Below are 25,791 nucleotides of genomic sequence, written 5' to 3' on the forward strand. Positions count from 1 at the left end.
GAGGTGAGCAACCCTGTCTTTTTGTGTCAGATCTGAGCTCTGCCTTGTGTCTGTGCTTGGGTCTCTCACTGACCCCCCAGGGGTTGAGAGAAGCGTTTTCCCTGCTAGTTTGGAGTTCTTAACGTAAAACCATGTTTGGCGAGGATCCAGCAAGGTGTTAAGCTACTTTCAATCAGGAGTTCCCCCCAAGTCCCTCCCCTGCTTCGTCAAGCCTTTGTGAAAGGGTTAGAAGAACAACTGGAGATAGAAACTCAAATAAAATCCACCTTTTCAGGGCTTTCTGCAAACACGTTCCTCTCAGCCTGAGTGATCTGCAGTCAGCAATTTCCCATAGGGGTTTCCATCGTAAGCTTTTGTCATGGTAGTATTAATTTTGAGCAGCGTGACAGACTGGGAGTGAGCAGCCCTTAGTGGACTTTATGGACACCGAGCTCAGGGGTGGATCATTGTCCAGCCCCTACAAACTGCATACCAAAACCTCCCTGTTTAGAGAGCCACAGGATGTATACCCCAGCAGCCAGAGGGCTCGGTGGGTAGGAAGGCAAGAGGTTGGTGTTCCAGGGAGTGATTTGCAGGCCAGAGGTGACTGTGGGTCCTGGTGGTTTTGCCTTGATGCAGGATGGAGCTGGACTGAACATGCAGCCGTGTCCAAGGATGGTCCAGTGGTACTGCTGCCCTGCTCCCTGTGCTGAGGGCTTGGGCTGCCCAGCAGGCCCCGTAGCACCCCTCACTGTAAGTCATTAGCTACACGGGAAGTGCTTTTGGGGTACGTGCAGCTCAGAAGTGCCACAGTTTATCTACTGATGCTCCAGTGTCTCTGTTCCTGCATGCAGTAGGTGGCTCATTTGCAAAGCTGTGTGAATGGGATGCTCCTTAAGGTCACTTTCTGCACACAACCTGCATGGAGCATGACCAAGCACTGGGTCTTGAAGCCGCCCCCAAGGCTCCCCACACTGGCCTTCCCCTCTCAGCATCACACCAGGACAGCACCAGAAGCACTACTGCAGCCTCCGGAGAGGAATGTGCAAGTTGCAGTCTTCTTGCCCCTTGCACTTGGAACACGTTGGTGCCCATGCTGAACTCCTCAGAGGGTTTTCAAGCACTGTTTGAACATGTCCCAGACCAGGCAGCACAAGGGGAATGGAACCACATCCGAGTGACAGTTGGTTTCACAGTATTTACTGTGTGTTTTCATTGCTTAGGTTAAAATAATTTCCCGAGTACAGTAGTTGGAGCTTTTGGCTATTGTCTTTAGGCAGCAGGTCTTTAATATGACCAGACCCTCCTGTGGTGCCTTCGGGAATCTGGGAATGACGACTGACCTAGTGATTCCTTCTCTGCAGACTCACGCTCTCGTTGCCCTGGGCATGCAGAAAGCTTCAGCACTGCAGGGGTTAAATAGCTTGCACAGGGTGGAGGATTCTTCAGCCAAACCCAAACTGATTGCACCTGGTTTGCTCAACCTGTGTGTAAATGACACCATGGTCTTCCCACTCCCACCCCAGCAAATGCCACAGGGGCTGCCAAGGTAGACGTGCAGGTAGGGCTGCGGGAGCAGGTGTGGGGCCTGCAGCGGTAGGAGGCTCCTCGCTCTGTCCGGGGGGAGCAGCTGTGCCAGTCACACGCACGCTGCAGCCTTGCGAGCTCTAGTCTCCATAAGCCACTGAAATGACAGCGAGCCAAAGTGAAAAGTCCCCTTTGTTAAAATTTGCAGCCTCCTCTTAAACATACTCGGCGGTTACTGGCAGGGCGTAGGAGGGTCTGTTCCTCGGGAGGATGAAAAGTGCAAATTTTGGTCAGGCAGCCTGCTCGCTCTGCGTGGCTCTGCCTTTGTGCAGGGCATGGGGCTCTAGGTGCCCAGCCAGGCAGGTCTGTGGCGAGGCTCGCTCCTGCCTTTGCTCAGCTATCTCTGGGACGGTGCTCAATGTGCAAAACTGAAAGCGAGGAGGTTGCTACACGCTGGTCTGTGTCACCATTGCTTTGCTGTCTTGGGGAGGTGATGAAGGATTCAGGGCCGTAGAGTCAGGACTCAGAATTTAGAGTTACTGATGTGGAGTCTCTGGAAAATCAGAGGAATTTAGGGTCTTAGGAAATTGCTAAGGATGCACTGAGTTCCTTATGGGAAACTAGTCTGGAAGTGTGTTGTGTGAAACTATGCCTCTTTTCATGTGGGTGCCTCATGCAGCTCTGAAAACGATCACTATCATGCAGTAGAGAGAAGATGAAATTATTCACATTTATCCTCTTCCCCCACCCTCTCTCCAGGCAGAGACCGTCCTTCCTTTTTCCGGTCTGCGCGCACAAAGACAATGAATGTCACTAGGTGATCCTGCTCTGGAGTAGCCCATGCTTTTTTACATGTCAGTGGAGATGCTCATTTCTTGCTTCTGTGTTCACCATTAAAACCTACCATTAATCTGTGGGTGTAAATGATGCCATTCTGCTGATTTCAGTAAAGTTTTACCCAGCTACGGTGCGAAGATACTGGCCCAGAGCTCCCGAAAGCTGACCTGCATTTGGGTTTTCTTTGGCTTTGTATAAAGGCTCTGAGGTGAGTGGTAAGGGCTTGGGAGATTCCATGTTGTGGCCCAGCTGGCGTGTGCAGCCACAAATAATAATTAATTGGCTCTTTAAGAAGTCTTGCAAACTCTTTTTTTTGTCTGTCTGTCTTAAGCTCCTTTTAATTAACTTCAGTCATGTCCCAACACATCATCTTGGCTGAATCACAGACCTCACTGTGCCAGTTTTTCACATTCCTGAAATACACAGGCCGCCAGTGTTGCGAATGCAGCTCGGAGGCAGCGGCTCAGAGGAAGTCGGGCAGCTCTCCTGGAACTCAGAAATTTTCAGGAACTGTTGTGAAATTGAGAGGCTACGCAGACCAGCCTCTCTGCTTCAAACTCCCGTGCTGCCCAATTCCCAGCAGTGTTTCCGTCTTGCATTTTCCCCACTGACTCAAGGAGCAGCAATTGTAGCAGGCACCGGTGTACAAGCATCTTTGTTCCTGCAGAAAGCACCTTTACTCGGGTTACAGTGCTTGGGGCACGCAGCCTCTTTTTTTTTTTCCCCCGGTCAAGAGCTTGTTTCTTTGTCACACTTCTTATTGCAAAGGGTCAGCTTTCAAGATTGTTGGGCATGTTAACAAGATACTCAGGAATACTTAGTCACCAAACAAAGTCTGTGTGGCAACAGGACAAAGTTTTGTGCCTCTTCACAGAAAGCTTCAAGCCCAGTGTAAGGATCATTTCCTTCTTTACAGGAATTTGGGGTTCAGGAGTGTTTCTTTATTGCTGTATAACCTGGCAGTGCTCTCACCAATGCTGGTGGAAATAATCCCCGTGTTTCCATTGACTCAAAGGAGTATCAGTGCTTGTTGTCCCTGGTCTAAGTGTTTTGAGCTGGAGACTTCTGCATTTGATAACCCATAATCCATCTTAGCACCCATTTAACAATATGTTTGGTTTACTGAAAAGAATTCATATGTTACAGTAATCTGTTAGTACTTGCTTAGAGAGTGCAGCTTTGATAATGAAATTGTCCAGCCAGGACAAAATAGGTGTGTTACATTCAGTGGCTTAAACCCGAAGATCAGTAAATTTAAGCGAGAAAGAGTGTGCAGCGTTACAGTGGTGAGGATCTTCATCCATTTGGACAACTGACCACTGAATCCTTCATCCCTAACCCCTGGGCTGCAGGTGAGGAGCCGTGAGATGCCCAGAAAACCCTTTCAGCAATACTTGTGTTTCCATAGCAGCTCCAGGAATGAGTGCTCAGAGGTTGTTGCTGTGACACGGACAGTGGTGGCATGTTGGATTGTTATGGTGGTGAGTTTCGAGTAAGTGGGAGGAAGACAAGTATTATAGCTAACAAAAAGCAAAGAAAAGAGTGTCTCAGCCTTTTGGGAAGATGATAGGAAAAACAGGAAAGGTGATGACAAGCAAGCACCAGGTATAAGCATGGGAGCCATGCCTGGGGGGCGTACAAAAGGTCCGAAGACATAGACCCATTGTGAGAGGATGAGAAGCAGGAGCAGCATTTGATAATGAGCAAGAGAGTAAAACAAAACTGTCACTGATGAAGAATGCCACATCGTTCACGTGGATCTCACGCTAATTCCTGCTGCATCTGGTGTTTGACACCTCCCTGTGTGTATGGACCCTGCCCTAGCTGCAGCAGTCACTGATCGGATGTACAAGTTGTTTATGTTGGGGAGAAAACTTGTTATAAGTCAGTAGTGAAATAAACTGACAGTGAAAAGGAGTGAGAGAGAGAGAACTTCACGAGCTGTTAGGGTACGCAGTCAACTCTGTTGGCTGTTCAGGATTTAGGTGTCTGCTGAGACACAACGGATGTGTGTCTTCCCAGTTCCAGCCATAAGGAAAGACCAGCTGTGCTACAGTGGGTATGTTAAGGAACACACTTCCTCTGAAATACTTCAGTTCTAACCACTTGGCTTTAAGGAGCATGTTACTAACCGTTTCCCAACGTGATTGTCCCAGGAATAACACTGCCATGGATCTGGGCAGGAGTAGACCCAAGGCAATGGCAATGTGCACTCCATTGTGCGAGTGCAGAGAATGGCAACCTAGAGAGGGCTGGGCCCTAAGAGAGGTGAATTTAAAATGCTGGCATGCCAAAACTGCACGTCTGTAATAACAGCGATTAAAAAAAAGAAGTCATGGATGTTACAGTATTTTTCCAGAAATTCTTCCGATCAGGAATAGTAAACACTGGTTTCTAAAGCACTTATTGGGCACCTGTCCCGGAAGAAGTGCTTGGACAGCAAAACTAAAGCGAGTTGTCAGAAAGGGCCAGACTTGGCCTTGAGCCATTGACAGCCAGTTTAATTCACTGAGTGAGGTGCAAGAGGAGGAAAGGAAAACTGAGTCAGTGGCTATTAGAAATGATGAGAACAGCTATGAGGACCTGCTCGAAAAGATCCAGTGGTAGGTAGCATGCTTTTTCTCTGAGTAGGGGCAAGGCTTCAGGACATCACAGAGGAATATGCTTAAACAAATCGTGGTGATGATGATGTATTATTTTCAGCTATGTGTTTCTTTCAACAGCCCCCGTTCGCCTAGGAAAACTATGAATTTTCAGGTGTTGATAGTAAGGCTGTTTGTCTTGAGTATCTGGTGTTGGGGTTTGTAAGTATGTTTATGAGCAGAAATACATGCAGTCTTGTGGCAGCTTTTATACTACCCCTCTCAGCTTTAAGTCACTGCTTTTTGTAAGTGAAGGTGTTAATATAGCTCTCTTTCACCCCAGGTCAAGATGTGACCCCATGCCTCACACTGATGCACGAAGAGGAAAAGATCCTTTGAAAAGACAAAGTTTGGGATTACATAATGTGAAAAGTAAATGGCAGTGAGAAAAAAAGAAAAGGGCTTAGATAGCAGAAAACTGTGGCCTGCTGACTAGCCACTAGTTGCCTTCAGAGAACTGACAGGGCAGCTCCAGGCTCACTGACCTCTTCCAGCTACTCAAACAAATATATAAAATATTTATTAGCTTTGCTTCCCTGTATTCCCAGTGGCTGGACCTCCCGTAAGGTTTTCCCAGCACTGTGCGTAGATGTGACTCACAGCACAGAAAAGGCTGGGAAGCTCTGCTTTCCGGTGTTATTCTCTGTGCTTCTATCTTGGAAGGCTGTTTCTCTGATGTTCTGCGTGGTTGTGTACCAGGCATTTTCAGCCCACATTTCCAGTTCCAATGGACTTCAAAAGAGGAAGATACTCCCATTAATGTTTTGCATGATAACAAGTTAGGCAAGCATCAGTTTTGGATCCGGTTGATGGAAGACTGGTTACTGCCAGTGCCAAGTGGGCGTCTTAGTTGAGACTATCAAATGATGTCTGTTGTGTTATATGCTTTGTTGGATTTCCTGCTTGGAAAGTGACGCGTGTGCCAGACAAGCAGTGTTTTCTGTTTGGCCTTAAAGCAATCTTGGCACCCGGTATAAGCTGTTTACTTTAAAAACTTAATTTTAACTATAGTTTTGGAACATACTTGGAAATGTCTGCAGATCAACAGCAACAGAGAGGACAGCAGAGCATCCTTTCTTTTACTTCTGTGTCCTTTAGAAATACCTTTATCTGCTTTGTTTATGAGAGCTGTTTGTGATCTGTGTGATTTATTCATGCATTATCTCTTGCTGGGTTGGACAGACAGTAAAGAACATATAGCTGAAAGACAATTAAGAATGGAGAGCACAGAAGAACATAACGGACAGCAACATTTTAAGTCCTTTTAGTATTGTTTCACAACTCTTTCTTGTGATATACCTCTGATGGAAGGAGAACGTACTCCATTTTGCTGAGTAGCCAACAGAAGTAGCCCATGTTAGGATCTGGAAGAGCACTCTCCAATCTGCTGCAAAGCCAGTGGTCACACTGACATGCAGTGCCATTAATTTCCACCTAGCGGAAAGGTTCTTCAGAGTGCCAAGCGTGACGCCAGAATAGAAAACACTTCATTCATCAAAGCCATAAGTAAGAAACTCTGTGTTTTTGGTTTTAGAAGTAACTTTTGTACATTTATGACTTTTTCCACATTAAACACCATTTATGGTTTGGAAATTGTTCAGGCAAGAGGCATGTGGTTTGTGCTCCCAAATATCAGCAGCAGTTTTGTTAGGTTGAGTCTCTATTTTATGTTGACATTTTTTTGGCTTTTCATTTATCTTTTCATTTATCTTTAGACCTCTCTGAAGAAGCTAGCTGCCTCAAGGAGAACCCATAGTCTTCTCTCTTAACCAAGCACTAAGTGCTCTGCTTAAGGTGAAGAAGATGGTGTTGGGAAGACAGTATAGGGAATCTGGGTTTGGAAGCCAGACTTGTGAAAGTACCTAGTGAAGAAGTACCTTTTCTGGGATGTTCCCTCGTTAGAGCAATTGCTGGAACAAATTGGGAAGAAGGAATTTCACACCTGGATTTTGAGACATGAGTTGATGGGTTTTTCCATATGCAACGTGAGAAATTATGGACTAGCTGTTGAATTTTCAGTTCATTCTATTCCTGCTGAATAAATGGTAAAGGGCTGATGCAAGACCTTGGTTTATGATCTAGGAGCCCCATTTTACAAATTCTACATAGATTTCAAGGGCCTGCTTTGCAGGCCTTTCTATGCATAAGTGCAATGTTTGAAGTGGATGGAATTGCATAAATATGTTCTCTGTGTGTATCGAAGCAGAGGAAGCTGTATGGATTGGATGTGCTTTTGTTCCTGCAGCATTTTAGATTCTAGCATTAATTCTTTCTTTAGTTGACCAGCCAGGACAGGATTTAGAAATGAATGCCAACATTTTTGCCTTTCCATATTCAATGTTCGGGCCTAGAAGAGCAATGCTTCTTTTCCAGAGTGTCTGAACACTCTACAAGGACCTAGTTTGTCCCATTACTCCACTGCGTTACTCCTGACAAATATGTGCTGTGGGATATGTGAATGCAGTGACAGGCACTGCAGTGCACAAACTTTGGGAGCTGCTAAAAGCTCTCAGTCAATGCCTTTGTGATTTGGGGGTTTGAAACAGCACAAAAATTGCCCTGCAGGGTCAGACCAGTGGGCCAGGGCCATCTAGTAGTCTGAACCACAGCAAATGATGCTTGGTGCCACTGGAATATGGGATTATTTTTTTTTGTTGGGGGGGGGGTTGCAGCTATATTTTTACCTGTGTTTCCTTTTTTATCTTTGATTGGATTCATCCGTTACCTACCACGTTTAACCTTCTGTCTGTGCAGGGTGAACAGCAGCACTAAATTTCAAGGAGAGAAAACCAATTTTTCATTTTGTTGCCTGACTTGGCTAGATTTTTGTGTGTGCATACTTTGTATCCCAGCTGCAAGTCTAATGCCTCTAAACCCAGCTTCTCTTTCCTGGAGCCCTGGCCTGAGGGCTTGGAGCACTTATCTCTGGCCTCCCATATCAGAACACCCTGTAAGAGCAGGGTGTCATTCCCATCTTCCCTGGGTCAGGACCACAAGCCTACGCTTGGTGGTGCAAGCTCTCCTAGCTCAGTGTGTAGCTTGATTTGTGACGGTTTCCCAATAATGGGAAGAGATGATGAAAGCAAAGAAAGACGTACAGATGAGGAGAGATATCTCAGGGTTGCCAGGGCAGCTGTTTGAGATCTCTGAATCAGATGGAGACAGAACTCCACCACCCTCAGCCTCCCCACCCTCAAACAAGCCATCTCCCTTGTGCAAAGCAAAAGGAGCCCCACCCCAGCCCTGCCATGTTAGCTAATGGCCTGGTTAATAAATGGCAAATTCCAAGGGTAATCCTGTCAAAGTCTTCCTGACATCCCCATTGATAATAGTAACCACAAAAGTGTCCCCCTGCTCTTCTGATTAATACCAAAAGAATTCTGCTTGATTAGATCATTACTGAGGGGAAATGTAGGAAAACATAAATATTCTGGGGAAAAAGCAGACTCCAGATGAGGGGGAAGGCTGCAAGTTTCCATGGTTTGTAACATTTTCCACCTGATACAGAGAAAAAAGGTGTGTGATTGTCTTCTGCTCTCCAGCAAACCTCCCAAGAATATGCATGTCCCAGCCTTTCTTCTTTGCCTGTAACTCATTCGTATGATGTTGGTATGCGCAGCTAGGAGCCACGCAAATGCATACGTCTTGGAAGGGTTGGAGTCTTTGAATGTAAAGTCCCAAGAGCAGAGACCCAGGTAATTGTTTCCTTGACAAGTCTGGCAAGGTCAAATTAGTGCAATTTGGGATCTTGGCACACCACGGAGGCATTGAGAGTGCAGGGAGGAGCCGTTTCCTTATCTGTGTCTCCATGCTACCATGTACTCCTTCCCTGGAAAAGCTGGGATGGTGGTGTGAAGGCTGGGTAAGAAACGCTGTATTTCGAGAAGGATACCAGGCTGCTGCTGTGTTACCCATTCCTACCCCTTCCAGATCTGTGGTTCTGAGTTATCTTACGTTGAGATAAGTGGAGGCTGTTTGTGCTTCTCAGGCTGTCTGCAGATTCAGGCAGACATCATGAGATTCCTTACACATGGTCTTTTATGTATTTAGCACCCTGCAGGCTTATGGACATGACGGTGGTTTATTTTTGCCTGTTTTAATGAATGTCAAGATTGTAATACAGAAGATCAGTAGAGCACTTCTTCATACTTGTCTTCTGATGCTGGCTTTGACATCTGTGGTGCTGCATCCTTGTTTCTCTGTCACTGCAAATTACAGTAAGCATTGGCACCACAGGCTTGGTCATGTAGGTTTGACCAGAACAGGAGCAACCAAACACTTGGGCTCCCCTGGGTGGTTGTTAGCTACAACTTTCACCCTGGCAGCTCCCTAAAACTGGAATCTGCTTCACCGACTGAAGCAAGTATTAGTGGGAAAAGGAAGTGTGGAGGCAAGAAAAGAGCAGGTTTTTCCATGTGGACCTGATTAGCCAATACATGCAAACACTTGGTGGGTAGGAATAAAGAGGATGAGGCCAGAGTCTTCTCAGTGATTTCTACTGTAAGGGTGACTGAACACAGGGAGAGGTTGTCCAAAGAGGTTGCAGAATCTTCATCCCTGGAGGTCTTCAAAGCCCAACTGGAGAGGTCCTGGGCAGCCTGGTGTAGTTGAGCCTGGCTTGAACAGGGGGGTTGGACAAACAATCTCCAGGGATGCCTCCAAACTGGTGATTCTGTAACTACATTGGCAAAATACTTGTTAAAGGGTAGTTTGGTAAGCTGCTTGGGAGGTGAAACTAGCTTCAAAAGTTCTCAGTAGGTCCCTGAAAATATCCTGGTTAACAACAACTCTCCACACTTCTTTTTTAAGGTATATTTTTCCAGGCTGTGCTGGAACATAGTCTGCAAACTAATTGATAATTTCAGTGAGGAAAGGGATGAGCTGCAGCACAGCAGAGACAATGGAAAGGGGAAATTCTTAAGCTAGCATTATTAGTTAAGGCAATCTGTCATGTAACTGCACTTCAGTCCCTGCCCCCAAAGTGTGGGCCTGTGCCATCCTCTGCTGAGGTAGCAAGCTTGGCATTTGCCTGAAGGTATGAGAAGAGGATTGAGGAGGTCTAGATGAGCAGAACGGAGAGAGCCCGAGGCTCTTAGACAAGGAGAATGAAGGAGCAATGCGATAACATCATGAAGTAGTAAAGGGCTGGAGGGACAATACAAGTAATGCAAGGAGGACGGGTATAATTTGTTCTCCATATCCAGGGCATATAGGACAAAATGTCAAGGTTTTTAACTACAGCAAGACGTTAGGAAAAATCTTCCTAGCACTAAGGCTAATGAAGCCCTGGAATAAAGTGCAACAGTGGCTGTGGGGTCTACAAAGGCAGTTTTTAAAGCAGGGTATAAAAATTTCAGTCTCGGACTGCAGACTGAACTGTCCTGCCTTGGAGCAAGCAGAAGGACTGAGCAGAAGGTCCCTTTCTGTCCCCCATTTCTGTGACTCCCTGCACCAGTGGGAGTTAGCATGCAGGTGAGAGCTTGCACGTAGGAAGGAGCTCCTCTCACTTTCCCTCACTTATATTCTAACTCACAGGGGAAAGCAACAGAGATGCATTTTGCCCTGCGGTTTTCTTACCTCTGAACCTTCTCATGGCTGCTCACACCTGAAGTTCACAGAGTTCACATTTCAAGCTCAGAGTTAGTCCTGGGTCCAGCTCCCATCCTTGCAGAGGTGCTCAGCACCAGGAGTGGCCTTTTTGGTATGCTGAATGCTGGTCCTTCTCCTTCAAAGTCAGCAGCCTTTCTAGAAGACCTGTGCAGAGTGGTTTAAAGCCTAGCATATCACGTAACTTGCTGCCAATATCAGTGTGTTTGAAAATGTCAGGTTACACATTAGGGTGGCTCCTTGACATGGAGAGCAATGCTTCAGGAGAGGGAGTGTGGTAGACAGGCAGGCAGCCTGCCTGGAGTGAGGAGAGGCAACCTTTCTTGTTGACTGATCATGTGGGAGGGGGAAAGAGTGCTGATAAAAATAATAAAAGATCTTAACCCAGAGAAATTTGGACACCAGTTCATGTACAAGAAACATCTCTAATCCAGTGAAGGACTTATCGTCCTGGTCTGACACATCCACAGGGAATTCCCTACCAAATATGCCTTACTTCCCTCCTATTTTTGCTCCTACACCCCATCCTAGACCACAGATAACACTTTTAGGCATGCTGTGAGTAAGCACAGGGGACTGGATCCTACTGGTAAAGCAGGCAGTTGGGGAGATGACGCTGCGTGCTTTGAAATGTCTTCTCCAGAGCCTGCCTGGCTTCAAATCAGCGTTGGGAATTCATTGGCAGCTGAGCAGGGATTTTCACGTTTTACTGGGGTCTAAGTGGGGAAACTGAAACCCCTGAGAAGTGTCCAAAACTGTCTGAGGCTCCAGGTTATAGTGCCTTTTCAGACCATCACCCATTCCTTCCTTCTGTGGAAGGCGCTGGCCTCAGCAGCCTCCTGCTTTTTGCACCCTTGCGCTTTAGAGGGGGCTTTTCAAGTGTGGGTTGGCATCGTGCTGCCATGAGTCAAAAACCCTGTAACATGCTGAGAGAGCAGACTCTCCAGTCCTGGCATTTTGTTATATTCCAGCCCACAGCCATTCCCTTTCTGAGAAACCTAACCACTTTGTCTCCTTTATTCCCTCCCTCTCAGCTCCCTGGACACGGCTGCTGCCATGAGATGTCTCGGCCAAGGATTTTGAGCCAAGATATAAGGGAAATGGTTTAACCAGATGTGTGCCCATGCCTGTGACACTGAACTCCGAGATGCCGATCTGTAAAAAGCTTGTCATCTCCCCTGCCTCCCCGCAGCTAGGTGAGTATGGGTGGGACAGCAGCATATCCAGAAAAACGCCTCTTTTCAAGGGGAAGGAGAGAAGGTTATAATTCGACTGTAAAATTTTGCTCCAGGCTGAAAGCTTGGCAAACAAAGGCTTAGCTTAGAAGTTTTTTAAAAGGAAACAACAACAAAAAGCATAAAATAAATCAGGGTAGTCGTTTTGGGTGGAGATGAGGGTATAGACCTTAAAGATCATTCTTTAGTGGGGGAGGAGAAGGAATAGCTCAAGACAGAGTTGTATTTGGCTCTCAGCCCTACTATAACTAAGCCTTTTAAAGCCAGGAGAATAAACTGCAGCATCTGAATACACCTCCAATCCCTGGCCTTTCCCTTCACCCATTTATCAGAAGAAAGTAAGGCCCTACCTACTCTTAAAAGCATAGTAGATACAGATATGGTGGCACTAGCTGAATTCTTCCAACTGCTACTTTCTGAATGTGGATTTCCCTATAACTTAAATTGTAAAAGCAAATAAAGCCACTGAGTTCCAGCTGGCCTAGAGCAGAAGAGGAGAATATGTTGCTTTCAGCATTACAGAGCTTCTCATGTCTCTCCTGCTCTGTGCTGTATCATGCTTGCTGCTCAGGATTATGTCCTGCAGAAGCAGCCTCGCACTTGTAGCCCCTTGAAGCCCTTACGTGGGCTGACTTCTGCTCAGTCCCGGGCGCACAAAGTTAAGGAAGAGGAAGGAGAGCTGGCTAGCTGCATAGCAGCAGAGACCATGAGCACAGAACATCCCTCTGGAGGAAAAACATTTCCAGCTATTATCTAATATGCACACCACACATGGTTGGCAGCATGGTTTGTACAGGCCTTGGGAACAAAGACAAGGCCCAGCCAGTTAGCAGTTCTTTTGTCTGTCCTCATCTCCAGACCCTTGGGCCTTGCAGCCTGTGCGCCCACACATAATTACACTGTAGGCTCCCTCTGTACTGGGGGCACTGTGGGACTTTCCCCATGGTCTGGAGCCCCCACATGTCAAATTAGGGATGAAAGCATAAGGCTGGTATTTTAGACAAACCTCTCAGCCCACTGAATTACCCATCAAATTGGATATAAGGAAAAAGCTTTTGCAGTAAGAGTGGATTAAGCACTATAACAGGTCACCCAGCAAGGCTGTGAAAGCTCCATCCTTGGAGATTTTCTGATCTTGATTGGATAAGGCGTAGAGCAACCTGACATAGCTTTACTAACTCTCGTTATTGCTTTGCACACTTCAAAACCAGCCAGCCCCTCAACTGCCTTGGGGAGTGCTTTGGCTATAGCAGGTACCAAGGTACAGAAGACTAAGTGACTGATCAAAGGCATGTAGATTTAAAAGACCCTTTCTGAAATTTTTTCTCTCACTCCATGGTTCATACATGTTCAATTCCATCAGCATAAGTGACACAGACAGTCCTGGTTTAGATGGGATTTTACCGAGTTCTGCCCAAAACTGGCCTCCTTTGTAGGGCAGCACAGCTTAAACTTTTCTGGCTTTTGTAACAGACTTCAGAGATTGCTTGCAAATCTTTTTGTATGTGTTTGCAGATCCTTTCTTCAAGCACTCCTATGCTGTCTGAAGAACTTAGTGCTCTCCAGCAGCAGACAGGGTCAGGCTTTGCTTCATATTTAAAAAATGCACTTTAATTCTGTCGTTTCTCCAAGCTTAATGAGGTAGGTGGAAGAAGCCAATAAAGAAGCATTTAGGACTAGGTCTATTTGTTAAGAAGACTTGGAGAAACTTTGCCTTGTGCTGCTGGCCAGGTAACATCACTGCAGTATTAAAAGATCTCTTACCTATGCTAGTATATTGCATAATTTGAGATGAGGTTGTCCAAGCATCGCCTTTCTGAATGTCTCAGTAGAGTCAACTCTACTGAGAGGTGGAGGAAGACTCTTTCAGATATTCTGTTAAAGAAAAAGAAGTCTGGCCTTTTAGTCTGCTCTTACATTTCAGTGTTGACGCTTTCTCTGTTGTCATTTCTAGGGAAGACTGAGGCATGGAATCCGGTCCATCTTCTAGCTCCCCAAGTGCAGCAAGAACATTTACGGACTGATCTTCTACATCTTCTCTCAAGCACTTGAATTTCCAGGTGCATGCATTTTCAGGGCACAAGCAACCACAGGAAAACTGCTTTTCAAAAGGTATGTCATCTCTTGTTTAGACTAAAAAAAATCAAAAGAAAAGAGAAAGGGAAAAAAAGAAATGAAAAAAAATTGACCTTTGGCATCAAAACAAAGCGGGTCTTTCTTTTCTGTAATCTTTTTTAACTGTGCCTCAAGCAAAACAAAGTGAAACAGTAACACTGAATTAAGAAAATATGGATGAAGGTAAAAGCAAGGTACTGGCATTGGAGATAAGGCTAAATCAGAGCCCAGCAGAAAGAAGATGGCAGGGGAGAAGTTTAACAAGTTCATTTTATGTGCCACTGTGTCATGCTTCCCTTTGTTGCTCAAGAATGTTGTCTCACTGGTTCCTAGGGTGTGAAAGGGCCATGTTGCTGGGAAGATGTGCCCCATAGACCACGCATCAGTCACTATTGGGCTGATGCTGACAGAAGGGTGATCCTTCTGAAAACTGTTGTTTTACTTGTATTGCAGTTGTGCTATGGATCAGGAACTGATCAGGACTTTTTGATCAGAGGCCTTCTGTACTGCAGTAGTTTGAAGAACAATACCGTGCAGGGCAAAAGTGTAATGAGAGTAGGTAGGCACTTGAACTCAATCAAGGGAAATTAATATGTCTCTGTAGAAAGTGTTCACAGTGTTCAAGAGGCTTGGAAAATATCCATCTTGTTAGAAGTTCAGGAGATTAACCTAAATGCTCTCTGAAATAATGGAGATCCCCCTCACCTTTGCTGCCTTCAAAGGAAAGAAAGAGGACAAGAGTGCTCATAAACAGCGTTCTGTGTACACATATGAAGTAAAGCACAGGAGGAGCCTGACGGACCTTGTCAGGAAGGGTAGAGTGCACAGGGAGCTTGTGACAAGCTCTGGCACATATAGACCTATCCACTGCGATCAGTGGCTTGAAGCCAGGCTAGGTCAGAGTTTACACCAAGAATTGACATCTCTCCCACTGCCAGTATTTGTACACATCCTAAACTGCTATTGCACAACCTGGCGTGAGTGGCACGCTCTGCTCAGAAGCAACCTGAGACTGGAAGAGCAGGCTGCATCTGTCTGTTGGGCAGGACTGCAGTGCGCTGCTAGAGACATCCAAGCCTGCTTGCTTTCCTTCCCTTCCCTTCTTCCAGTTCCCACCCATGCCCCCAGCCCTGAAACAAAGACTCCCACTAGAAGCAAGGCAGGAGCTGTAGCAGCAGATTCCCTAGTTGCTGCCCAAATGTTGACTGCTGCTGCAGGCTGTGGCTTGTGTGATGACAGCACTGATTCAATTAGCTGATTTTTGAATCCTTCCTCGTATAGCAGTAAGTCACTTGTGTGGACACTTAAACCAGTTAGAGTGACCAGGAACTGATCGAGTGTAAATCTGTTAAAAAAAAGGAGGTGGAACACTTCTTTCCTTCTCTTTTTCTGTCTGTTGCCTCTACTTAGATGCGCAGCCAGGCAGTCTGGTTGCAGTGCTCAACAGCTTTGCCTTAGAAATTGCTGTTAGCTCTGTCTGGGAAGACAGAGAAAAAGGTTGTTCTGCCCTTAGTAATCTCAAAGCCTGTTCTAGAGCAAATTCTTGTGTGCTCCAAGGCTGTTCTTTGTAACTGCCCCTTCAACCAATTCCAGCCTAAAGACACACGAGAACTGACACTTTACAGGCCTTTACAGCAAAGGACCACACTTCACACGTAAAGGACTTGGAAAAGTCAAGGTATGACTCCTGTAACAGCTGTAGCTCAGACCTTTTTGCACACATATTATTTTTAGTTAATATAGATGGTGTTAACATTAATGCCTTAACCCTTAAGGAAGCCAGTTAATTTCCAGCTTGATACAAGCAGGGAGCTGGCTAATTTCTAGTGTTTTGGGGAGAGAGCCAAGATGAGCAATGCCAGGGTGGTTTTGGTTGCTGGCGTTCCTGAATGGAGCACATCCGGGCCTGTGCTTCATCCCGGGCCTCCACCCATGGTCTGCCACCCCACCATCCTCTGCTTGTGCCGTGGGCTAGGTGCCTGCAATGGCAGGGCTACAGGTTACCCAGCTGCAGCTGCGTGTCGTGATACAGTCAACCAGGATGCCTGGAGGGGGACAGACTGGCAGCTTGTTAACCGAGTCACACAAGGCTGGTGGCATAAGAAGACACAGCTACTTTGGTCCAGGAGTTCTGCACGAGTAAGATGCAGAAAAAAGTGACACCATCACCCATGCACCCGTCTGTTGTTACTGAAGTGTGGATCTAGCAGGGAAAAGGCTGTGGCAGGCAGGCAAGAGAGGAAAAGGGAGGGGGGAGTTCAAACCCCGTGGCCCAGAGAAAGAAAACCCTGCCTTCGTGCTTGCGTCAGTAGCCTGTCTGTGTGCTGACCCCAGGCTCACCTGAGCCTTGGCAAAGCTCCCCTTTGTTCTGTGTTGGCTTCAGAATCCAGAGTTATCCCGCAGCCACTTTGTGACCCGTTCCACCCAGACAGCCTGCCCATGATTGCTTCATAAAGCAAGACCCAGGAATCAAAAACAGGGCATGCTTCCTGAGCAGAGATGGAAAACAGCTGGGCTGGAAAAAAGGAGGGGTTTGCTGGCTGAGCAGTGGAAAATACAGATCAAGGCCTGGTTGTGCAATCTACCCTGGCTGGCCTTTGGCTGCTATTGTGGCAAGGGGACCAGCTGGAGTTGGCAGGAGGCTGGTGCCAGGCAGTAGGGTGGTGGAAGCCTCTGATGACAAGAAGGCTGGAAATTCAGATCTTAGTTCTGCATGTTTTAGACTTGAGTGAGAGGTGACAAGTGCCATGTGGTGATGCTGCCCTCTCCACTGTGCTGCAGTCAGATCTGTCCAGCTAGCCCAGATGGCATTTGAGTGGCCAAACCAGTTACAGTAAAGGCAAACAGAGCTGTAAGGCTACAGAAGAGCGACCTGACTGGTGTGGAGCTTGATTCCTGGTGCTCATAAAGTGCTCACTAGGTGGCCACAGCAAGGGCTGTGGTTACATACTCTGGCCAGGTTCCTGCATCTGAATCCTCCGTGCCCATCCTGGTGAGTGGGCGCACACCAAACAATGAAACAACGCGCACACGTTCTGCAGGGAGGCTGACCAAAAAAAACGCAGAGCTAGCAACTATCACCACCCCCTGAAATCAAGGGAGGGCCTTGCCATGTTTTCCCTAGCCTTAACTGCTGGTTGCTTCAGGTCAGGCTTCTGGACGAGTTCTTGATTTGTGTTAAATTCAAACTCTCTAACCAAAAGTAAATGAGCCTGTAGCTTTAATGTGGCAGCTGAATTTGAAGCCAGGGAAGAGGGGTGTGGGGCTGTTTTTTTCTTTTTAAAATCTAATTATTGAGTTCAAGAAGGAGGGGATGGACAAGAACAGAGATGGAGAGTTAGGCTTTTGCTTCAGAGCCAAATTATCCAAAAAAAATCACTACAATCTCCTGCTGAGAGAGCCCTGCAACATCCCTCTTCTCCCAGTGCTCCTCACTATAACTGAGCAAGAAACTAAGGGAAGGGGCAAAATGGTAAGAAGGCAGAAAGCAAAGGATGTGGGCAGGACCATCAATCACCTCCTCAGCTGATACATACCAGCTACATTGGCCTCTCTTCTTAGCACCTGGAACAGGAGAAAACAGTATGATGAATGTTTTTCGCTATATAGTATTGGAGCCATGGACGCGCTGTAATTGCAGGGAGATCGTGCTTTCTTAGAACTGGCTCAACCAACCGAGCTGAAACATATGGATTCAGACCTTGCTCTGCAGCAGTTTTCAATCGTGTTCATCAATAAGACACAGCACAGCTGCAGAGGAGAAAAAAAAAAAAAAACTGCTACAGAGCCCATGAAGGGAAAGAATGAAGATGTGTTGTGATGACCTGGAGGAGGGAGGAAACTAGAACTGAGGCAAGAGCAGCGCCCAGAGGAGTGCAGAGGGAAGTGGTTTTGTCCTAAATTGCAAACTTGGGAGTATTTCTGGCTCTCTGTGCCAAGTTTTGGAATACAGGTAACTCAAAGTGTGAGGTGGGATGGGCGTTGGCTTCAAATGCTGGAAGAACACAATCTTAAGGAAACCAACACCAAGAAGCAGCACTGTGACCAGAAGCAGGCCGTGGCGGGACACAAACTGTCCTGCAAAGAAGGATGAAAACAGCATTACATTTGCAGGCTAGGGGCTAGACTTCAAAATGGATGCAACTATTGAATTATTGGAGTTTTAGGCAGTTTTCATCCTGCCATAAAGTATCCGGTGGTCCTGCGTGGGGAGCTGAAGACTATATATACACCAGATGAAAGGAGTGAGGGACCTACCAGCTCTGCTGGTACCAGTGGGAGCCCTTTCAGTTGGATTCCCAAGGTGCAGCTTAAGGGGTGCTGCTGGAGGCAACTCCCACTGTGCAAGAGGCCCAGCCCACGACTCTTACCCCAGCAGAAGAAAGCCTTTTCTTAGATACTCCTCTCATGTCATGGTCTGAGAGAGTATATGTACTAGATTTTGAAAAGAATTCCTCTCTCGGAAGAGAAGAAAATTAGAAAAATGACATGCTTAGGGTTTTGTTCCTATAACAAATTCTTTGTAGACAAAGAACAATGAGTTTTGCTAAGGCAAATGCATAATTTTAGCTATTGCAGACTTAAGCCAGGTCACAGTACACTTGGTACATAGCAGGCTTTTCACAAGTGCACGCAAAATCAATTTGTTTAAACCTGGGCAACTTTGTAGTACATCCAAACAAACAAAACCCAGGCAGATACACAGAATTAATAGGTGGTAATAGCTTCAGCATTCTAAGAGCTGTTGAAAATTTGGCATTGCTTGCAGATAAAAAAACAGCGTTTCAGAGTTTATTTTCAATACAAAACAGGATGAAGGCATATTTTAGAAACAATTTGCAAAATGAGGTGTTAGTCTTTTGGCTTATATTGACCTGAACTTATTTTTTATTAAAAAAAATCTGTCCTTCCCTTTTAACTTCTTAGTATGATATCTGTCATCAGAATTCTTATGAAACAAACATTCTGCATCTGTATCTACTCAGCAGGGTCAAAATTGGATTTCAACAGTGGCTGTAAGAAAATTTCATTTAACAAAAAAAATGTAAGTTTTGTTCCCATAGAAGAGTTCCAATTCTGATGAAATTGTATTCCCTGCAAAAAAGCAAAAACCAAACCTATCGTTCGAAGGTTTTACCCAATGTCTGTGTACTCCTCAAGAAGGAGAAAGGCAGTGGAGAGAAAGCAAGTGTGGGTTTGGGAGAAAAGGAGTCCTACCAACCAATAAATGGGAGCAATGAAAGCGGAGGGATGAAAAGTACAAATTCCCAGGCATTCCAGACATATCTGGTATCCTTTACATCCTGCACTGGGCACTTCGCTTGTACATATTTCAGTGTTCCACCACAGAGGCAGCTGCATTTCAGTTGTGAGTTATTATACAAAGAGTTTTGTATAGTTGTCACAGGATCTTATGAGATGAAAAGGAGCTGACCGCGGCAAAGAAAGTAAAATAGAACATGCAATCTATTAACTATGCTGGAAACCACTTATGCCACAAAGAAATGGGTGCCAGGAAGCAAAAACTTCCAGAAGAAATTAGGGGGGGGGGGGAAAGGGGGAAGAAAAAAGAAAAAAAAAAAAAAAAGGAAAAAAAGTCACCGGTAGCTGGGAGAAGAGTACAGGCTTGTTACCACATCTGAGCTGTTGAAAAATAGCCGCTGGTTTTCTGTAGCTCTTCATCTGTTTTTCTGTTCATTTTTGTCCTTCTATTTAACCTTGCCGGGTAAAACACATCTCCAAGGACAAATAAAAATGATATTCTTACCAGTGCTGCTGACTTTGCAACCTGTCAGAAAACTGACTAAACTTGAAGCTTCTTCAGTCAGTCACTTTAAAATATAGTCAGCATTGTGCTTAAAAAGAAGAAGAGGAAGAACAAAATACAGGAATTCAACACCAGGATTACTCTGCTGAATATTAAGATGTTCCAACAGGCTCTGGGAGAAACAGCACAACTGTTGTGATGTGCAGTGTGACAAAGGGAAATGTTGCATAATATTGGGCTTGGTTCTTGCATTATGGTGCAGATACTTAATTTGTCTTCATTAAATATATATTATATCAAAGCATACTTAGATCCAGAAAGGTGGCCTGGGAACTAGAAAATGCTGTTAAAACATGGACCAAAGAAATGGTAATTAATTTCACTAGGTTCACACTTCACCTGTCCAAGGAAAAATGTCTGGTTTTTAGCATTTGAGAGGGTAAAATCTGCAGCAAGTGCTTTTGTCATTACTTATAGTCATCTTCCCTGGAAGCATTTCCCTGGTTTATGTGCACCACATGTGGATGGAGAACCTTATTTCTTTTAGGAAATTTTTCTGCTTCAGATGCTTCTCTGCTCCTTGGAGATGGGCCTACAGAGCTAGACGTGCAGCCCAAACAGGCCGAAGGCATCTGCAGATCAGGAGGTGCATCTACCATCTTCTGCCTCTGACAAAGATTGCTTTCAAACTGTCATTAGGACATGAGCAGAGCAAAGCAAGAGTGACTGTTCAAAAACAGCCTCAGGTTGCTCAGGGTGATGACAAGAAAGGTAAAATTAGGATACCACCGCTGTCCTTTGCCTGCACGTTTCCTGTATGCCAGCCTGGCCTGTGTTATTCATCCCTTCTTATATTCTAACAAGCAACACATTCTGGTTTATGAGCAGTAGGTGCATAAAATGAGAAGCTGTGTGGCTAGTTAGGCTGCGTATGTGTGGGGCAGTGGTTCTTCTTTGTGAAGCAACTGGTTCAAATCCCTGGGCAAGAACAAATGAGGGAGGAGAAAACATAGACACAGTCAGCCGTAGGAACAAGGTGAACTCTAGAGCAAAAGATGTAATTTTTCAATCAAGCTTTTAATGAAAAGATCATAAAATAACAGTTTCTCATCACTGTACATTAAGACTGCAAATTTCTGAATGCTGAGATCATATTATAATTTCTGTATCTTTTTATATGACACTTGAGTTGAAGCCACAACTCTGTGTGGCTCTGACCTGAATTCAAGCTCTTGAAGGAAATGAACAGAACATTGCAGCAGGAATGTCGGCCTTTACCTGGCCCTGCCCTCTTCTCCCCCTCCCCAGGAAACATCCAGGGCACCTAGACTGACTGACAATTAAGGCTTAAAATTAAAAAGAGAGAGAGAGAGAGAGAGAGAGAGAGAGAGAGATGGAACATCCCCTTTTTAGTTGTATTTAAAGTATTAAAATAAAGTGGGGGAAAATATCCAGCCAGCCAAAACAAGGTCCTGTCCTCATTAGAAAAGTTATCCTCAGCCAGTTATCCTCAGCTCTTGTGGAAGTTAGAGCAACAGTTGTCCAGGTGCTTCGACTGATAACTTGTGAACGAGAAAGTTCAAAAAACATCCCACTCTTCAGGAAAAGCAAGCACTATGAGGTGTGTCCCATAACTGCCAGCAAATTTTGTAGCACAAAGGATTGTTTTAAACCTTCCCTACAGCATCCCACGGGGTCTTCTCTGTTCAGAAAACACTGATCCATTTATCTCTATATTTTGAAGCCACTGGGCTTCAAGGAGAAGAGACAGCAGTGAGGTGGAACTGCTGAACAACAAATTAATTTCTCTCTCTAAACTTATGTTTCAGTATTTTTGAGTCATGTTAGTTAAAAGAAGGAAAGCAGAATAAATAGCTGTTACATTGTGGCACAGAGATGAACTAGGGCTGAAATGAAGAAGCCCTCCTAAGAGCTCCAGCTGGGAACTCTACAGCAGAGCTGGAACTGCCTCACAGAGGATCCCATAGCTTTTGCTTTTACAAGGAAAGTAGCAAATTTAGTGAGTGACATGGGAAATCATCAAAGGTAAAATTGCTTTCTTCCCCTACCCTGAAAAAAATGCAAATACAAGGAGTGGAAAGGGGCTGAAAATTGACTGCTTGCCTCCTTATCTCCTGCACTAAAAAGAGGACAACAAGGTCCCATGGGACTTAAAATACTGCAAAAGCAGTTTCTAACTACTGAAAGCAACCTCCAAATTTTGTTTTTCAAGAATGTGACCAGTTCTGGAGTGAAAGAGTAAGCCTGTGGAAAAAAAGGGGGTTACAGTAAATGAAGAGACTTTGTTGATGTTGAGAAAATCATTAAGTTTAAACAAAAACAACAACAACAAGAAAAAAATGCTAGAAGACCAATTAAATATTCCAGGATCACAGGTCAGAGCTCATTTAGAATTTAAACTCCTGCTTAAATAAGTGTTTAATCAAACATGCCATCTCAGTGATGAGCATTTCTGCTGGCTAGAGAGAGCTCGATGTTTACCATTTAGCTCCTCAAACCCATTTAAACTGTAGGGAGGATTTTTTTGCTTTGTTTTTGATTTACTTTTCCCTTAACTCCAGTACAGCTGATTGGAAAGGCTTCTGGATTCGGCATATACCTGGTAATCAACAAACATCCCTTTCTTCATGATAATTTTTAAGGTTATTGCAGGTCCATAACTGCTAACTCTAGCAATACTGGAACGAGAGGCTTTGTAAAGTACAGCTTTTCCAGGGACTCTTACCACCTCGCTTGGTAGGGAATCTGATGCTTCAGTATCGTTTGCGAGGCCCGTCACAAAATGGCACAAATGCTGCTGAGTTTGGCATGAAGCTTTCTCTAGCTACCTTGGGCATCGCCTCCCCACCTCTGAGATCCTTATTGCTTTTACAGTAAACAGTAAAAGGAGTAAGAGAGGGGGTTTGGTAAAGGAGCTTTGTCCTGACCTTCAGGACGTAGACTCCTCTCAGTCACAAGTTGCCATCAGAAGCACACACCTGTTCCTCTGATAACTTTTACATTCTCTGAACTTTGCCAGCATTTACCCCAGAATTCATTTTGTTTGACTGAGTGCGCTGGATGTTTCCCTGGTCAAGACCCATATTCCTGCTTTTCGGAACTGAAGCGACACGGTAAAATACTGCTAACCCAGACTTTGAACCTGCACTGCTTGAAAACAATGCTTTCCACACACACGAGAGAGAGGAAAAAAAAAAACAAAACAGGAATCTTAAAAGAGTGACACTGTAACTGGAAACATTTAAATACAGCAAAACATAAATTCCTCTTCTATGCAAAGCTACAAAAGTCCAGTCTTTGTATTGTCTTCACAGGTTATGGTTTATGGCTATGCTGAGAGTCTCTGAGATTCTTTTTTTTTTTAATATATTTTTTCATTTTTTTGAAATCCTGTAGAGAAGACCCTGCGGACACATCTTTGTGTTTGCAACTTTCTGAATTACATTGCAAAACTGTGCATACAGAATCTGAGAAATAAATACATTCATTACTGCACATACATATTGATACAAAAACAACACTGTCAAATAGTGTTTGCACCATCTTTGTTAGATATTAAGACCAGGCAAAATTAATATTTCATTTTCCATCAGCCCCCCCCCTCAAATGTTTGAGGTGGCTTTGGTGTAGAAGGTAAAAGCTACAAAGGGTCAAGACTAATGATGGGGAATTTAAAAAAAAAAAATCCTTTTTTTTTTTTGGCTTCAGCGGTAGTTTAGCAAACCATCTTCATTGGTCATCTTTAGACTGTTCTAACATGCAAATCAAGCTTAGGTTTCACCTAGAAAGCCTTGCAGGTTTTGGTCGGTCTCTTTGCGCATGACTGTAAGGTCTGGAGTGAATCCATCCAGCTGTTCAACTAAAAGGTGGCTCACAGTCCGAACAGTGTAGCGCAGGCCCCAGCACAGCTCTAGACAGAAGCAGGAGGCTACGTGCCTGCGTTCTCACCCTCACCCCAGACCCTTAAAGCTACCCAAGTCACCACCTCATCCTCGCATGGACGTCGGCTGCCTCTGCGCAGCCCCTGCCCGGCGCGGCGGGGCGGTTCAGAGTTGTGCGTACTCTGCCACGTCAGCAGCCACAGAGCCTCACAGAAGCTGCGTGCCAATAGCTCTTTGGTGTCTTCTGTGGTCTCTGTGGCTCCTGCTAACTCCCCCAGATGCACAGAGCTGGGCTTTTTTTTTTTTTTTTTTCCAGGAATTTGGTTTTGGACGTTTTGCAGTAAGGACTGGAAAACAGTTTAGCCCAGCTCACCCATGGCTAGCATTAAGGAGATGTGCTGGGTACAGCAGCTCCCACCATCTTCTGCCAACACCCTTCTCTGATCTCCAGAGCTTCTTGCATCTCTCTACCCTCTGTTTACCCACTCATACTCCTCTGAGGAAGAGCTCAGCTGGTTTAGGCCAAATACCAATATTTGCCTCTCTGTTGCACCTGCAGACTGAGGGCCTGGGCAGCCCCGGCTGCAGTGGCCGGCGGCACAGCTTCACGTTGTGGCCCTAGTCCAAAGCACCTCCTGCTTGCCCAGACGGAGACACTCCCAGGAGTGCCTCCGCACTACTGCCTGGGTCTCTTCTGTGATGCCCCTCTAGGGTTGAAGACAAAAATCCTAAATCTCCGTGCCATATTTCTGATCGCCCTCCCCGAGCAGTGCTGGAATGCAGGCTGGGTCGCAGGTTTCCCCTCTCGATTTGGGGAACGCTGCAATAGCCTTCAGACAAACCAATGGAAAAAGCAAAGATTAATTTTGACTGGCCCCTAGATCTGTTGAGGTCTGAAACTGTAAAAGTTTATGTAAACAATGAGATAAATATATTAGTACTTTTCTGAGCCAAGTGAGGTTCCATACTCATTCAAATGTGCTTTGGTTTAAAAAATAGTTTTGTGAATTTGGGTATGAGCTTCTTTATTTTTTATACAACTTTTGCTATTTTATCTTTTTTTTTTTCCTGTTATTCCGAAAACATTCTGGAACTAAGTGACTAAAGCATATACTTAAGCTGCCAGGCCTCTTTTCTTTTTTTTTTCTTTTTTTTGTTGTTTTTAAATTGTTTTATTCCTCTTGAGGCTCTTTGTGTATTTCAAAAAAAAATTTAAAATAAAATTAAAAAAAAATGCAACTCCCTCCCCCCCACCCTAAAACTCTTAAAATCTTAAATATGAAACTAGTGTTTTGCTTTCTCATTAAAATACAGAAAAATGTTTGATACAATACTATGTCGTACAAATGCAGTTGAGTGTTCAGGCCCCAAGCAGGCCTTAAACAGTCCCTGAAGTTTTGAGTATTATTAGTTATTCATTATTACTGTCACAATTTGGAAAATGTTGTTTATATTCAATCTATGGAACACAACTTTACACAGCTACTTGAAAAAAAAAGAACAAAATTTCCTTTTGTACAATACTCTCGCTGTACACAGACTTTATGTCGTATTGTTTAAGTGCTGGGGGAGGGGGATAAAGTTTTAAAAAACGCTCCGGAAAAAAAAAAAAGAAAGAAAGAAAGTAAAATTCAAATAGCATTGGGTCCTGAATCTTCACAATGATTCTCAAGGCTTAAAAAAAACAAATGAAGTGGGGGCCTAGGGGGGCGAAGGGGTTAGGAGAGGCTGCATTACCCATACACATGCTGTAAAAATGGAGTTAACCGAGGGGAGCAGGTTGTGGCCCACCGCGGGTCTGGCTGTGCTTCCCCTTGGCTGCTCGGGCCCAGGCAGCCGCAGCTCCGGCTGTTCCCAGGGGGGCTCTGCTCAGGCACCCGTCCGCTGTCCCCAGCGCCAGAGCCACCACAGGGCAACAAGTCAAGGGGGGCAGTGGCAGCTGAAAGCCACAGCAGGGGGCAGAGCTCAGCACCAGCTGCGCAGTGCTCACCAAAACAGCTAAAAATTGTTCCGGCAAGCTGGGCTCCACTGGTCTGGAGCCAGGCAAGGGGAGCTGTGCTCGGGAGGCAGCCTAGGATCCAGCTCAGCTTGCGGGCTGCTGGAGGGAAGGGAAAGGCAGGGTCAAAGTGCCTAGGAACTAATCTCGCGCGGCTGTCCCTGAGCCCTGCTGAGACTTGCTC

The 25,791-nt window shown here is 45.3% G+C and overlaps 2 long non-coding RNA genes across 4 annotated transcripts; one reads left to right on the plus strand and one right to left on the minus strand.

Moving 5' to 3' along the window:
• Window positions 1-7,733: 7,733 nt before the first annotated feature.
• Window positions 7,734-19,636, minus strand: LOC118252876 (uncharacterized). 3 transcript variants are annotated; one of them, XR_004780283.2, is made up of 4 exons: window positions 19,544-19,636; window positions 13,745-13,960; window positions 10,563-10,739; window positions 7,734-9,663 (listed from the first exon to the last, which is right to left on the minus strand). It is a non-coding gene; the product is annotated as an uncharacterized LOC118252876 (long non-coding RNA). The 3 variants fall into 3 exon arrangements; XR_004780285.2 differs by lacking the exon at window positions 19,544-19,636 and adding an exon at window positions 17,479-17,581; XR_004780284.2 differs by lacking the exons at window positions 13,745-13,960; window positions 19,544-19,636 and adding an exon at window positions 13,592-13,735.
• LOC126913511 (uncharacterized) lies at window positions 11,251-24,847 on the plus strand. Its single transcript, XR_007708941.1, has 4 exons — window positions 11,251-11,363; window positions 11,627-11,788; window positions 13,782-13,939; window positions 22,750-24,847. It is a non-coding gene; the product is annotated as an uncharacterized LOC126913511 (long non-coding RNA).
• The last annotated feature ends 944 nt before the right edge of the window (window positions 24,848-25,791 follow it).

This window comes from Cygnus atratus, chromosome 17, assembly GCF_013377495.2.
Source record: "Cygnus atratus isolate AKBS03 ecotype Queensland, Australia chromosome 17, CAtr_DNAZoo_HiC_assembly, whole genome shotgun sequence".
In the NCBI taxonomy this organism is placed as follows: domain Eukaryota; kingdom Metazoa; phylum Chordata; class Aves; order Anseriformes; family Anatidae; genus Cygnus; species Cygnus atratus.